Raw genomic sequence first — 16,547 nt, 5'->3', positions numbered from 1 at the left:
TCATGAGGAGACAGCTGAAATAAAGTGGGCTCAGTAGCTAGTAAAAATGGTTGAGCACCTTGCAAGAGCACATCTGGTACAAGTATATATGCTGAATGCATATTGGACTGCTTTTTAACCCTCCCTGCTGTCTTTGAGTCAACAGGACTGAAATAAGTGATTTTTCACTTAAGTAAGCTTTGTGAAGTGAATCAGTGGTCTCTTGCCATTCCTAGAACATAAGTATCCAGCTTATAGAAATCTGCATGTGGAAGGGCAGGCATCATATTTCCTCTGCTTTTGCACAATGCTGAACATAATTAAATGCTCAAACAATAATTGCTGCAACTGTCAACAAGAATGCCTGAGAGGCTGAAGGTGGAAGTTCCCACACATTCCTATAGCACTATTTCCTGTGTTCATCTTGCCTTCAGTATCAGAAACTGAATTTTAGAAAGCCCGTCCCTGTTGGATCGTGCAGCTTGATTATCTCTCATTCTCTGCTGCCCCCCTGCCTTTTTTTTTTTTGCTTAACACACATTTCAGAGTGCTTGAGGGATGTCCCGTTCTCCTGCTGTGTGTCTGAATCGTCTTCTATTTTCTTCTTCCCACTGAGATCTCTACAGCTTGCTCCACCCTGCAAAAATCCATTCCTATGCTTGCTCCACCTGTTGCAACCCAATAGTACTTGTCATTCTCCTCCAGTTCTTTCCTACTGCTCCATTTTTTCCACTGTTCCTGCTGCCTTCCCCTACCAGCCCTTGGCAGGACTTCTTGTCCTTAAGCTGGGCATGCTGGCAAGGGCATGAAGGGAGACTAGGGAAAGGGAGGGCAGATTGTGGGACAGCTGAGACAGCAATAGAAAGATTATGTTCCTTGTCATGAGCCTTATTTAAGGGTATATGGTGTGTTCTGGTTTAAGGGTATGCTGTGTTATGGTGGGAGGACTTCATGTAAAAAAAATGGCTATGAGTGTCTAGGGGCATGTGTAGATGAAACAGGGATTAATGTTGAGTGCACCTGAAAATTTTAACCCAGCTTTGTTTTGGTACGATGCATTTGTGTTTGCACAACACGGCGCTTTTGAGTGACTTAAGTCTCTTGTGTCATTCCCTGCAGATTTCAGTAGGGGGAGTCAAATACCAATATACCCCCACCCCCAATGTCTTTCCTAATGTATTACAGCAGCAGGCACATGTAAACCTGCCTCCTCTGTCCTTGCCCCCAGCCTCTCACTGAGAGTCTCCCCTGGACACGGTCATCCCAAAAACCTTGTCACTTGCTTCCGCCTATGCTCGGTCAGTCGGTCTGGTCTCTCTACGTTGGTATGCGACCTCAAAGACCCCCATCACAATCCCCATTCCAAAAATAAGCAATGTGAATCCTCCTGTCCTGCTCCTTTCCCTTCCCATCCTACCATGTTACAAATATATGTGCTTTTCTTTTATTTACTGTATAGCTGCTATGATACCGTAAAATGTTCAGGGTTCAGAGTAGTGGGTGGGTAGGTGTTTGTTACCACCTGGTTGACTGGCAATTGCTGTTGATGATGGTGGTGGTGGTGATGAGCAGGCAAGCTCTTCTGTGGTTTTGTTGTTGTTGTTGTTGTTCTGGTGTTTTTGGACTACATTTCCCAGCACCCCGAGCTCATTGATCTTTGTGCAGTTTCCAGTGGGGGCTCCCATTGAAACCTTCCCCTTCCCTGCCCAGTTCTACCATCAGTCTGTTTGTATAGTGTGTCATACGGCTTTTGGGGGTGTGTTATGAAATGTTTTATAAATGTTTTTGAAAACATGGGTTGCTGTTCAGCTTAGTCCCCCACCCGCCTAACCCGCCAAAAGCTATAGTGCCCAAGTGGTTGGGGGTGCTTTTTCAGACGTAGGTGATGGTGCGTAATGTCCCCCCACCGCAAACCACATACAGGCTGGAAGCAGCAAACCCCTAGCCCAGTCCACATTTTTCCCACTTCCCCTGACCGTCCTCCCCTCCACCCCTGTCTGCAACATCGCAAGCCCTTGTATAGAGACACAGATTTAAAGTGTAAATAAATTTATTTTAACATAACCAAGCAAAAGAACAAAGCACTCTTAGGTGTTGTTCTCAGCAACACCCCCACTCTGCCATAGCATGCAGGTTCAGCTCTGTGGGGGGGGTGGGGGGGGGGCGCTAATTTGCCTAAGGCCCTGCACCAGTGGCATACTGCAGGTCTCTGGCACCTGGAGGCCAAGCCCGGGGTGCCACTACCCTTCCTCCTGTGCACCCCAGACAAGCCGCCTTTGGCAGTGGCTTCGGTGGGACGGGGGGCCAGTGGCGCAGAGTGCTGGCACCCCCAGGCACCTGCCAATGGCACCCCCTTTGTGTCTGCCCCCGGGGTGGCTGCCCCACCTGCTGCTGTCGGTATGCTACTGCCCTGCACCCTGATAGGGTCATCTGTGGTTGGCGGGGACACATTGTTTAGTTCAAGCTTATTGTAAATGGGGCTGGTGAAATTGTATGGGCGTGAAGGAAGGTATGCGAGGTGCACAAGAGGCACCAATACAAATTCTGATGCTCTTTCTATCCTCCCTCCCTCCAGTTTTTAGATCCCCTTCCACTGCTAGCTGCTGGCTGATCACTCCAGGTTGGTGTGACAAGAGGCAGAAAGAGAAAGGAAGAAAGAGAAGATGAAGAGGATGACAACACTTCCTTCAGGATTCTCTCAACAACTAAGCTATTATGCATTATCATTATAGTTGCCTTTCATCCTATAGACTTATATAGACTTATAATAACAGATAATACTAATACTGTCATAGGAGTTAGGAGTCAATAATACAATGAATTCCAATAGTAACATATTAATAAGAGTTTGTAATAATGTTAATGATGATTTGTTAATGATCAATAATAATTGTAATGGTTCAATTCCTTATCACAGCATTTCAAAGCAGGTAGATCTGCTTTATCACCCCCCACTCCTCAAACTGCCTCTTGCAGCACACATACTACGCATCCTGGGCACACATCACACATATCCTGGTCCTCCACCATATATATAGCTGATATATGATATAGGCTTATAATTACAGTTCAATTCCTTATGATGAGAAAACACATACTGAGCATAAGGCAGGTGATTATGCACCTTCCCTCCCTGCCTCTTTCCCCATGGTGGCAGTGGGGGGGTGATTGCCCACCTCTTAGTTACTGGCCATAATAATGAGCAAGCTCTTCCCTAGTTCCCTCTATTCCTGTGGCTGGAAGAGTGCATCTTTTCTGAAAAGTACCCTAATTCTGAACCTGATGCCACGCCAGGAAGGGGACAAGGCTTTCTTCTTGCCCTCCTCCTTGGTTGCTGCCCAGGCCACAAATGCAGCTGAGGCTATTTTCAGTAGGACACTATTCAGTATAAAGCAGAACATTGAGGGGGCTCATGTTCATTGTGTGACAGTCCTCTCACTAGCCTACTATCAAGCGACTGTTGCTGTAAATAAGCACATAAAGAAATGTATAATAACTATGTAAAGAATGCATGCTAAAGTAAATACGTACATTATTAAGTACTTAAGAATTATGAATTGCCTTTACACATTGTAATATTTGAATAGTTGATGGCCACCAGGACTGCTAGGGCTTCTCTTCTATCTACTTGAAGTTCTTCAGGTCCATTTCATATTATTCTCACCCTACTCCTGGTTGCTGGCCACAAGTACTGCTGAGGTTTCTTATCCGTCTACTACTTGAATTGCAGAGGCTTTTTTCACAGGCTTTTGCCCGAGCATCAGCTCAGGTATGGAAAGAATTGCACAAGTACTGCAGATCCATTTCATATTATTCTCACCCTCTCCCTGGTTGCTGGCCATGTTTGCTAATGAGCGTATTATGGAATTGTAATTTGAGAATTGTTGCTGGCCACAAATGCAGAGGCTTTCTTGGTTGCTAGCCAAGCCTCCTGCTTTCTTCGCTAGCTTTGGCCCGAGCATCAGCTCGACTGTGGTAGGAGTTGTTGAAAACATATCGTCTGACTGGGGTAAATACAGAAAACATGTCTTCTGACTGGGGAAAAGCTTCCTGAGGAAAACCCTCCCTGCCTCCTGCATCAGCACAAGTTGCACAAGTTCTGCAGACCCATTTCATTCTTTGGTGCAGCTGTGCTTGGGAGTTATGACCACTGCACTGGCATAGGGCTGGAGGCACAGGTTGGGCCTTCCTTATCACTCTCTCCTTGAGTTTCTTTTCCAAATTGCAGAGGCCTTCTTCTCTGTTGCTGGCCAACTCTCCTGCAAATTCCCTCCTGGGGTCCAAGTAGTAGGCCCCTTGCCTGTGGCCTCTTCGCCCCACTCACCCACCTCTGCTTTTCTTACACTTTTCTGTTACACCTTGTAACTTTCAAATTGTTGCTGGCCACAAATGCAACTGAGGCTTGAGTTTCTTCTTTGAATTGCAGAGGCTTTCTTCTTGGTTGCTGGCCAAGCCCTCCTGCAAATTCCCTCCTGGGGTCCAGGTAGTAGGCCCATGCCTGTGGGCTCCTTGCCTCACTTACTCACCAACCCACCACTCTGTCTCCTTGAGGCTTCTGTCTCCTTGAGTTTCTTCTCTGACTTGTAGAAGGAAGATTTTAAATAAATAAGGGTAACAGAAAGTAGTATAACCGAAGGGGGGATTTTCCTCCCCAGCATCTTTACAATATAAAATATTGTAAAACCTCTATAAAACTATACTATAGGCATCTGCCTGCCTTCCTCCCTCCCTAAGCTTTGGGGCCAGCAAAAATTCAAAAGTTACTATGTAGCGGATATTAGCTTGGCCTGACTCAGCCAGGCAGTTGAGTTGGGCCATGCATCTCCATTTGAGGGGGCCCCTTTGGGACCATGCCTGCCCGCCCCCTCTTCACCTAGCCATCTTCCTGCTGGGACATGTTCAGTAACCAATAAGTGGGCTGCATCCCTCCCTCTCCCCCTCCATTCATCATCCCTCCCTCCCCCCCTAAGCTGTGTGGCCAGCAACAATTTGAAAGTTACTATCTGTAACAGATATTACCTACATTCATCTCTATCTTCTGGTGGGGAACATTGTAATGTATTGTTAAAGTTTTTATAGAGTTGCTAAAGGCCCTGGGAGGTCCATGCTTGCCGCTAGCAGTGGGTAGGGTTGTTTAGTCGTCTTTCTTACAAGAAATGCTGGCTGCACACTAGCGCTGGCCAAGCATTTGACCTCCCGCCATCCGATAACAGTCCACCCTGCAACTCTTTCCAGTACTGCCATGACTCCATAAAAGTTGTGCAGTCATCAGCTCTCCAAAAACTACCCCACCCACTCCCACATTGGCCATGCATGCCAATTCTGCCTATCAAAGAAAACATGACACATATATAGACCAAAAATAAAACACTTTATTCACGTGTCTTCTGGAGTTCCTTGTCCCCAGACATCTGCTGCTGGGACATGGCCAGTAACCAGGAAGGGAGGCTGGCTGCCTGCCTGCCTGCCTCTCGCCCTCCCCTCATCCAGCCCTCCATCCCTCACCAAGTGACATACTGTATGGGAAGAAAGGGAACGCTCACACTTATACAACAGTTGCTTGATGGTTGTAATACTGAGGGGAATATCAAAGGATTATTCAAAGGACCCTGGGAGCATATTGTGAATTGGTGTTTTATCCTATTGTATTGTGTTTGCTGGTAATGGCCATAATGCTTTAGAAAAAAATGTATTCACCAGTTGACTACCATATTGCTGAGTAAAACAAATGTGTATACTGTTTTAGCTTTATTGTTATTTCGCGATCAAATTGATTGCAATTCAATTTATTGTGAAAAAAATAAAGATGAGGATCAAAAAATGCTGATTTGTACTTGCTCCTGCTTTATTTCAGGGCATGGACCTGGGAGCAGGGGAGCAGTTTGCAGCCAGCCAGTGGTGGGAGTGCAGTCCCTTAGTCAAGTTGTTCTTGTTTGTCAGTCAGGATGGTACCATCTTTCACTTTCAGGTTTGCAGTCTTTTTACAAGTTGGACCAAGTGCCTCTTTAATTCCATCATAGGTACCATGAAGGTCCCCCTTTCAAAGCAGATCTGAATCTTTTTGCACAGATCTGTTACCTCACCCATCTGTCCAGCAGATGGCACTAAAGAATTGCTGAAGCTCAACCAACCCAGAGTGAACAAAGAATAGGCAACACACCAATTCAACTTAACTAAAATCTAACTTTTTATTAATACATGAAATATTATATTGATAATTTATATAGAGAGAGGGAAAAACATTTAGATCAATGGTGTCACCCAATCCAAGATGTTCCCCACCATAGGTTCTTATAGCCAAGCAGCAATCCTGAAAATAGAGGGTGGTTGTCTAGGTGGTCTTCTGTCTGGCATGGTCCAGATGTTGTTGAATAGACAACTAGACACACTTAACTTCTGTGTTGCCCCTTTTTATGCTTTTTCTTTAACTCCACACCTCTGAGACTCTTTATTCCCAGGTACCATTGATTGGTTTCCTTGTGGCCATCATACTGTCCACATTCTATCCTGTCAGCATATTCCTTTGTTCCAACAAACCCATCACATATTAATTTGGTCCTTGGTCTCAATGTGCGCATGTCCCTGGCCTCCTAATTTGGTCCATCCATGAATACCGGAAATCCCAAGGGCTCTGCAGTTGGGCAGTGTCCAATTGGTCCCCTTTTATTATCTTTCATGAACATATCCAATCATCCCATCCTTCTGATTCAGTCAGCTAGTGCCAAGTTCAGTTAATTTAAGCTAGTAACAAGGCCCACATCCTACACACCTATGTTGATCACACTAGAATACAAGCTACCCTCTCATACTGATAGTCAAAAACAAACTGGAAGTGAGCCCAAGGCTACAGCTGACAATGCAGATATAGAATGCAAAAAGAAAAGTTCAAATAATACTGTAATTCACAACTCAAGTAGGTCCAACTAAGGCTAAATATAACAAGCTACCCTAACAGATTTTGCAAATGCTTCTGAGCACATTCTCTGGTGGCTTTCTGGACTGCAGCCTTAGCCTCTTTGAATTTGAGATTTCTAGACTTAGTTGGTTATTGAAGTAGAGTTAGGTGAGCTTGCTTTTTCTTTTCTATGACTGGGAGCAGCAGATGTGCAGACACTGTTCCCAGTCAGGTTTTTTTATCTTTGTTGTTACAAAGATATCCTTGGCAGTAGCCAGTGTCTTGTTCTTGAAATTTTCCCACAAGGTGTCAGAATCAGGGGAATCAAAGTTGATCATTTTAGGAAACAAGCGCAAGCATACATTGAAATTGTACATGTGTCAGAGTCCTTCATGTTAGCGATGCTGAGGCAAGGTTTGCCTACAAAAATCACAGACACTGAAAAGGTCTTGTACCTATTTTCAGACTTAATGGGTAGTCATGGCTCTTACAAAGTGGTTAGCTAGAAGAAAAAAATCAAAATATGAGTGCAGATGAAAAACCAATTGCTCATTACTGCACTGACTGACAAATTATTGTATTAATAGAAAAAGCATTGCAGATCTGTTTTCATTACTGAAGTAATGGCTTATCAAAAACAGGGAAGAGCGTAATCTTGCAGGCCCCTTGCAAGTACTGCTGCTAGTGCCTGCACCCGCTGACCTCTTCCCTGTTTGGTAGACTGGTGCCTAATGCCTTGATGTTGCAATTAGTAGGGGAGGCTACATGGAGGGCAAGGGATTCATTTGGAAGAGATGGTACCTGTATAGTCCAAGACTCCCACCCTGGCCTCTCATGCAGAAAGGAGGGCTAGGTGCGGGAGTAACACCATGGTTACCTGTGCCCATGCCTGCTCACCTGCCCACCCCTGGGCTGTGTGCCCATGGCCTTTGCACTGATGCGAAGGGGGGGTGGCCCTTCCTGCCCTGCCTAGCTAAGCTTCCCATCCACTGGCCTTCCCCCCACAACACACAGGGAGGTGGGAAGCAGTTCAGGACTTTTTTAAGTGCCCAGCAAGCTCAATGCCTTTTTTTGCCCCAGTCTTCACAGGCAAAGTCAGCTCCCAGACTACTGCACTGGGCAGCACAGTTTGGGGAGGCGGTGAGTAGCCAGCAGTGGTGAAAGAACAGGTTAGGGACTACCTAGAAAAGCTGGACGTGTAGAAGTCCATGGGGCTGGATCGGATGCACTAGAGGGTGTTGGGACAGTTGGTTGGTGTGATTGCAGAGCCATTGGCTATCATCTTTGAAACCTCATGGCCATCAGGAGAGGTACTGGAGGTTAAAGGGCAAACATAGTGCCCATATTTAAGAAAGGGAAAAAGGAGAACTACACTTAGGATGGAACCAGGGAACTACACTTAGGATAGAACAGTCTCATGTATTAGTACAGGCTGGGAGCTGACTGGCTGGGCAGCAGCTCTGCAGAAAAGGACCTGAGGTTACAGTGGACAATAAGTTGAATATAAGCCAGCAGTGTGCCTTTGTTGCCAAGAAGGCTAACGGTATATTGGGCTGCATTGGTAGACGTGTTGCCAGTAGGGCTGTGAGAAACTTCGGAGGTGTTTCAGCCTGTTTTTGTGCCGAAAACACCAAATCCAAAATAAAATGGAAGACTCTGAAACATCTCCGAAACTAAATAAAACCATCCGAAACATTTCACAAATGTTTTGGATGTTTCGGAATGTTTCAGAGGTGGGCTTGCAGGGAAATAGAAATTCAGAAGAGGGAGGGAAAAGGGGGACGGGGGAAGAACTACTCTGATATTGACATCTGTAGCTAGCCAGTGTCTGCAACCTGTCCCTGAGGTACCTTCCAATCTCAGTGCTTTAGGGAAGTGATGGTAGTCTGCTATCATCCTTCATGTAGATCCAGGGGCCTGCATCTCCTGGAAAGAGTCCAGCACAGCCCCACAGTCTTCCTTCTAAAGTGCCGGGAGGCTGTGGCTGGGCAGGGAATGGGGCCGGGCTGGGCAAGGCAGCCTTGGGGGCTTCTCCTGTGGCTCCCTCCACCAGGACAGAGGCAGACAGAGCTGGAGGAGCCACAGGAGAAGCCCCCCATGGCTGTCCTGCATGGCCTCATCCCCTGCCCAGCCCCAGCCTCCCAGTACTTAAAAAAAAAAAGCCCCGCACTCACTGGCTGTAGCTGTGGCAATCAAGGTCTCTGAAGGCTCGTGGCAGAGCCCTCCCCCCACGCCTGGCACCCATGCTGCATCTGCCCCATAGCGCAGGTACAGCGTGGGTCAGCAAGGTCGGGAAGCTCCAATTCACCCAGCCCATCCTTCAGCACTAACTGGGGAACCCCTAGAACAAGCTCCCTCTGCTCTCTTTCCCCCCTCCCATTCTGAAAACAGGGACAGGCTGGGAGGGGCCATTGCTAAGGGAAACTGGCTGCAGGCTCATAGCTAGCAGCTAGATTCCCTTCCCCACTAGAACCAGCAGTGACTTCTGTTTGGTCCAGGGAACTGTGATAACTCAGAACACTTCCTGCAAAGTGCTCTGAGTTACGGTGGGGAGCTGCACTTCTGTCTGCACCTTTAGGATGGCTTATTACCAGGGATCCTGGTTTTCCGTTTCCCACAGAAAAACAGAGAAAACCATGGATTCCCCCTTTTTATCAGAGAAAACACGGATTTTTCCCTTTAGCAGAGAAAACTCTCTGATTGCCTGCTTTTGCAAACAGCTCCGCAGGCTGGTTGAGCTCCAGCCTGCAAGAACTGTTTGCAGACAGGGCGGTAAACCCCCAGCCCTGCCCAGAGGGGGTGGGGGAAGGGCAGGGCCTGAGGCTTTCAGTCAGGCACAGCTCCGCTCAGCTCAGCTTCACTTTTCACTCTTGGAGCCTGAGGTAAGTGGAGCTTGCAGGAGGCTAGGAGCCCCTCTGGCAGGGCTGGGGGGTTGTGGGTCATGCCTGGGGGGGCACTGGCAGGGATGGGGGGCCAGGAGCCAGCCCCGGCCCCACCTCAGCAGGCAGAGCAGTGGGGGAGCCAGCTCCATGCTGCTTCTGCTGCAGCTGCCTGCTGTTGGGGGCAGGGAGCTACAGACTTGGGTCCCTGGCCCCATAGCCCTGGCAGCTGGGGGGCCCCCTCCAGCAGGGCTGGGAGGCAGGGCTGTGGGTGGGGAAATAGGCATGAGTAGGGCTGGAGGGCTGTTGTGGGGCCAATGAGGGGTACCAGCAGGGTTGGGATGGCTTTGCGGGCAAGTGAGAGGCACCAGCGGGGCTACAGGAGGCATTGGGGGCAAATGACAGGCACCAGCAATGCTAGGGGGCACTGCAGGGGGCTTTTAATTTTAATAACCAATTTGGAGGGGTTTATCAGAGAATTTGCGATCTTTTGTTAGAGAATTTTTTATCAGAGAGAACCAGGATCTCTGCTTATTACTAGTAGAGTGTTTACCTAGTGCCTGGTGTGTGGATTTGTTGTTTCCCCCCACTTCTTTTTTCCTCTTTGGTGTGCATTTGCTTCTCTCTTCTTTTCTTCCCCCTCTGGAATGACTGAGTGACAGGGCTTTGTCTGGGTGGGGCTTGGATAAGCAACCTTATAAAAAAAGCAGCCCCCAGAGAACCATGTGAACAGCAAACAGGGATCAGCAAGCAGAAGGGTTTTTGGTAGAAGTACTGTGAGGTGTGCATGTGGGTATATATATATATATTTTTGCAGATAAAAAAATGCTTAGGGAGTACAGAAGGCAGCAAAGAGGGAATTTTGCTTAGGGCAAAGGAGGGCAAAATACAGCCCATGGGCCACATCTGGCCCACCAGGCCATTCTATCCAGCCCACAGGGCCCCTACAATTTTTAAAAAATATTTATCTGCTCCTGGATGCCTATCAAAGATGACAGGAGCCAGGGACAGTAGAAACCAGGGGGAGCCATCAGTAGGACACAGCAACCGAGCCCTGCCCCACCCCTAGACATTTCCCTGCCTTCCTGCCCTGCACTGCTCTGGCACCACGTGCCTCCTAGTTGCCTTGCGGGACCGTGGGAGCACTGGTACCTGACAGGTGGTGAAGGGAGGGACTGTGTGTGGTGTGGGGAGAGGGTCTGTGGAGGGGGAAGGGACTCTGTGTGTGGGGGATAGGGACTGTATATGGGCGGTAGGGAGGGATTGTGTATGTGTTCATAGGGTGAGTCCCAGGTGCACAACCCACCATAAACATGCACCCACACCCCCCTCACACTGCCATACATGCAGACCTCCCACACCCACACCCCCAACACACTGTGTGTGAGTGAGATTGGCTGCGGGGAACCTCCCCCACCTTCAGTGGGATCAGCTGCCAGGAGACTCCCCCTACCATCCTTGACTAGTGTCGGTGTGGGCACATGCTCCCTCTGACTCAAGAGGCACCAGACACCCATATGTTCCACCTTTATATTCTCAACCAATTCTTCCCTGTTTGTGAATATAACAGACTGCCAATGTGGGCTCACCAGATTGACTTGAGATACTTACCCTGGGCTAGAAACAGTGCTGGTGAACTCTGAGCCCACCCAAGGGTGGAACAGGGGAGCCCTGCCCTGTGGAAAAGGAGAAGCCAATGTAAAGAAGGCGTTTTCAGTCCCCTCATTTGCATGGACAGGGTATGGCTGGGGTTGTGGGCCAGCTACCCTGAGTCCTGGTTGGCTGGTTTGCAAGCCAGGGGGGGACTGCCTGAGAGGATAAAAGGAGAAGCCAAACTGGCATGTGGGGCTGCTGACAGTGACTTTAGGGAATGACGCAGGAGGCCTAAGAGCTGGGATGAGTGGACCTAGCAGAGGGAGCAGGGAGACCCCCTGAAGAGCCTCAAAGGCCCTGGGAGAAGGCAGTGGCAATCAGCCATGCCTCCAGCCCTGCAGCCAGGGCTTGGGGCAGAAAGCTGGTGCCCCAAGGCCCCATCACAGTGTGCTGGACATGCCGGGCATTCTGGAGGCTAGGGGTGGCAGTCAGACCCCCACTCCACTGCAGAGAAGAAGCAGTGGGCAGGAGTGTAGGCAACATCCTTATCCAGAGCAGGGAGCTGGGCCAGTAGGTTGAGGAAGCCCCTTACCTTCCCTGGGGAAGTGGGACAGCAGCAGGCAAAACACTGGGATCCTGAGAAGTGGCAGAGTGCCAGGACAAGGGTCCCCGGGAGCTCGGGGCACAGGCTGGCGCTTGGGGCGGGATTGGCAAGCCACAAGACTGGTGCCCAGCCAGTCATCTGGAGCAGGGGTCTAGAGTAGCAACCCCTGGGTGCTGCCTGTGCTGCTGACCCTCTGCCACTGACTGCCCCATAGGGGACTCAGTCCTGTCCCTTATTTTACAGCTGATTGTCATTAGATGGGAGTCCCTGAGCTTTGTGCTTGGGTCATGCCAATTGCTGCAGAAGCCTCCTCTGTTGCTTCTTGCTTGCCTTTTTGGTTGCCAGGGAGGGTCACCCTTCAGCTTTTTTGAAGGGTTGGGGTTTGATACAATTTGATTGCTGCAGACCAGAAAAGCTTAACCTGTTGCAGTTTGTCACTTATTGGGAAGCCCATTGGGGCTGCTGGAAGTGAGCATCCTGCTTCCTTGCTGTAGCATCTCAGCAGTGGCTGAAAGCTGCCAGTTACCTGACCTGTGGTTCTTGAGTCAAGGGTTGACTAATGCATTCTGGTTTGTTTTGACATTTAAGTTCACTTGTAAATAACCTTTCCTATTATTCTTGTTTTGTAAATAAAGTGTAAATAGTTAAATCAATTAAATGTCAGACCTTCTTGGGACCATGGGCTGTTCTGTGGGGAGCAGGGGCCGGCTAGAAAGTAAATTAGTGCTAGCCAGAAGCCTTGCCCCACTCTCAACACACCATCCCTGATATTTGGGCAGAGGTGGCAACTATTGGCCCACCACCTGGGCTACATGAGCATCTAGTTGAGAAGAGCACCCCCAGCTGGCCTGTCTACCATTTGTATCAAAAAGTTTTCCCCAACACACTCAAAAGAATTTGATGGACTGATTGTGCAACTGTTGTGTCCCACCTGTGAGATTTCCTGATAATTAAAGGTTCCCATGAGAACCAAGAGCCTGGGAAACAAGCAGGAAGAACTGGAAGCCCTCAAACAGTCAAGGAACTATGACACAATTGGAATAACAGAAACTTGGTGGGATAGCTTGCATGACTGGAGCCCTGCATGAATGGGTATAAATTTCTTCTTTTGTATGGCTTTAGGAGCAAGAGCTATTGTGTATAAACTGTTCAGGAAGGACAGGCAGGAGAGAAGAGGAGGAGTTATGCTTTATGAAAAAGAGCTGTATGCCTGCACAGCTCTCCAATATACAACTGGAGATAGGCTTGCTGGAAGTCTCTGGGTTAGGGTTAGAGCAGGGGTGAGCAAAGTATGGCCCATGAGCCCATTTTATCCAGCCTGTGGGGCCCCTAAAAAAATTTGGAAAATTAGTACTTCTCTGCCCTTGGTTCCTGTCAAAAATGACAGGAACCAAGGTCAGTAAGACCCAGGGGAAGTCCAGTGGGCTCCAACAACAGGGAGCCTGCTTGGCCCTGCCCCACCCAGCCATAAGGCCCTTCCGGGGTTTCTGGGCTGTGAGTACATGGCTGCCCTGGCGGTTTGGGAAGTTCAGGTAAGTCTGGGGGGACCCCGGGCAAGGAAGGAGCAGCAGGGGGAAGAGGCCCCTCCCCACCCACACCTGGTGCCCCGCACTGCAGCTGCTTGCAGCCCACATAGGGCTGCCTGTGCCCACTCCAGACAGCCCCATGCAGGCTGCGAGCACCTGCAGTGCAGGGTACCAGTTGTGGGGCAGCACCACTTCCCCCCCACACTCAGCTTTTCCCTGGGCTCCTTCCCTGCACAGAGAAAAGCAACCCCTCACGTGCCCCCTGCCCAGAGCCCCACGCTACAGGTGCTTGCAGCCTGCGCAGGGCTGTGTGGAGCGGGCACAGGTAGCCCCATGCAGGCTGCGAGCGGCTGCAGCATGGGGCACCAGGCATGGGGTGGGGAGGGGCTGCTTTCTCCCCTCCCCCCCACACTCAGCACCACCTTGTAACCCGGCCCAGACAGGTTACAAGCTGGTGCTGAGCACGGGGAAAAGTGGCCCCTTGCCCACCCCATGGCCAGCGCCCCTCACTGCAGCCACCTGCAGCCTGCCTGGGGCTCCATGTGCCTGCTCTGGACAGCCCTGCGCAGGCTCCAAGTGCCTGCAACACAGGGCGCCGGCCATGGGGCAGGTTGGGGGGCCACTTTTCCCCATGCTCATCACCAGCTTCTTCTCTGCTGGAGAGCAGGGGGTCAGGGGTTTGTGCTGCCCCCCACCTGTACCGCGGGGCTGGGGGGCACCAGGTATGAGCAGGCAGGGAGCCAGTGGGAGCACAGGGCTCGCACTGGTGTCCCGGGGCCAGTGCCGGTGGGGCCCAGAACAGGGTGACAGGAGCACGGGGTACCAGCTGGCAGGGCCTCTATGGAGCCAGGCCAGCTCCTCCCTCCATGCTGGTGCAGCCCAGCCTAGCTCCATGGCCCTTGCCAGCCCGCGCCCCACTTTGAGTCCTACTGGTGCTGGCCCTGGGACATTGGTCCTGAGACAATGGGAAGTTGGTCCCAATATGGTGACCAGGGGGTGGGGCACCTGTCATGGGGCGGGGCTACCCATGCAGCCCTCAACAGCATGCCAAAACTGGGTAAGCAGCCCTCCACTCAAAATAATTGCCTGCCCCTAGGTTAGAGGGAAAAGCAACAAGGGTAATAGCAAATGTGCCAAGCAACCAGCTTGGATTAGCAGAGAACTCTTTAGTGAGCTTAAGCACGAAAAGGAAGCTTACAAGAAGTGGAAGTTGGACAAATGACTAGAGAGGAGTATAAGAATATTGCTCAGGCATGTAGGGATGAAATCAGGAAGGCCAAAGTACAGCTGAGTTGCAGCTTGCAAGGGACATGAAGGATAACAAGAAAGGTTTCTACAAGTATGTTAGCAACAAGAGGAAGATCAGGGAAAGTGTGGGTCCCTAACTGAATGGGGGAGGCAACCTAGTGACAGATGATGAGGAAAAGGCTGAAGTACTCAATGTCTTTTTTATTTCGATCTTCCCAGGCAAGGTCAGCTCCCAAACTGGGCAGCACTTTGGGGAGAAGGTGAGCAGCTCTCAGTGATGAAAGAACAGGTCAGGGACTATTTAGAAAAGCTGGATGTGTACTAGTCAATGGGGCCGGATTCAAAGCATCCAAGGGTGATAAGGGAGTTGGCTGATGTGACTGCAGAGCTGCTGGGCATTATCTTTGAAAACCCGTGGTGATCATGGGAGGTCATGGATGATTGGAAAAAGAGCAAATATAGTGCCCATCTTTAAGAAAGGGAAGATGGGGGATCCAGAGAACTACAGACCAGGCAGCCTTATCTCAGTCCCCAGAAAAATCATGGAGCAAGTCCTCAAGAAATGTATTTTTAAGCACTTGGAGAAGGTGATCAGGAACAATCAGCATGGGTTCACCAAGGGCAAGTCAAGCCTGACCAACCTGATGATGAGAAAACTGGCTATGTGGATTTGGGGGAAGCAGTGGATGTGATGTACCTCGACTTCAGCAATATGGTTCTCCACATAATTCTTGCAAGCAAGCTGAGGAAGTGTGGGTTGGATGAATGGGAGAGAAGACTGGATTGTCTAGCTCAATGGGTAGTGATCAGTGACTTGAGGTCTAGTTGGCAGCCAGCATCAAGTGCAGTGCACCAGGGGTCGGTCCTAGGGTGGGTTTTGTTCAATATCTTCATTAACTATCTGGAAGATGGGATGGAGTGCACCTTTAGCAAGTTCGCAGATGTTAACAAGCTGGGGTGGGGGGCTAGCAGATACACTGGAGGGTAGGGCTTTATCTGGGCCATTCAGTTACCTAGATAAATTGGAGGATTGGACCAAAAGAGATCTCATGAGGTTCAATAAGGACAAGGACAAAGTCCTTCACTTAAGATGGAAGAATCCCGTGCAGCTAGGGGCTTGGGACCAACTGGCTAGGCAGCAGCTCTGCAGGAAAAGACCTGAGGGTTACAGTGGACAATAAGCTGGATATGAGTCAACAATGTGCCCCTGTTGCCAAGAAGGCTAACAGTATGCTGGGCTGCCTTGGTAGGAGTGGTGCCAGCAGAATGAGGGAAGTAATTATTTCACTCCGTTCTGAGCTAATGAGGCCACATCTGGAGCACTGTGTCCAGTTCTGGGCCCTCCACTATAGAAGAAAGGATGTGGACAAGTTGGAGAGAGTCCATCAGAGAGCAACAAAAATGGTTTGGGGGTTGGAGCACATGACTTCTGAGGAGCAGCTGAGGAACTGGGTTTAGGGTACAGACTGAGGGGATTTGACAGCAGCCTTTAACCACCTGAAGGGTGGTTACAGGGAGGATGGAGCTAGACTGTCCTCTAGGCGCATTTGTGGGGTGATATGATGAAGAGAGCTCTGCTAAAGACATGTTGACTTCAGAACAGGCATTTCATTTCTGTCAGTCCCGACTGGGCAACTTTTCTTTTGTTGAAGAACTTGGGATTTCAGGCTTTTTCTAGGCCACGAAAATGGAGGCAGCTGGGAGTGATGGCATCGCCATTACCTGAAGGCCAGATTCCGGCTCTGGCTGCGTCGCCCAAATTAAGGAGGAGGGTGAGGAACCGGGACGCTCCCGCTGTGCAACAAGGCCAGGGCCAGCGCCCG

At 49.7% G+C, this 16,547-nt stretch overlaps 1 long non-coding RNA gene across 1 annotated transcript; it reads right to left on the bottom strand.

Moving 5' to 3' along the window:
• Nucleotides 1-6,271: 6,271 nt before the first annotated feature.
• On the bottom strand, nucleotides 6,272-16,530 carry LOC149868678 (uncharacterized). Its single transcript, XR_016441015.1, has 3 exons — nucleotides 16,447-16,530; nucleotides 11,365-11,429; nucleotides 6,272-7,376 (listed from the first exon to the last, which is right to left on the bottom strand). It is a non-coding gene; the product is annotated as an uncharacterized LOC149868678 (long non-coding RNA).
• Nucleotides 16,531-16,547: the final 17 nt, after the last annotated feature.

This window comes from Crocodylus siamensis, chromosome 3, assembly GCF_052110815.1.
Source record: "Crocodylus siamensis isolate JL-2025a chromosome 3, ASM5211081v1, whole genome shotgun sequence".
Taxonomy (NCBI): domain Eukaryota; kingdom Metazoa; phylum Chordata; order Crocodylia; family Crocodylidae; genus Crocodylus; species Crocodylus siamensis.
The sequence above is the reverse complement of the archived record's forward strand: the minus strand, read 5'-3'. Positions and strand labels throughout refer to the sequence as shown.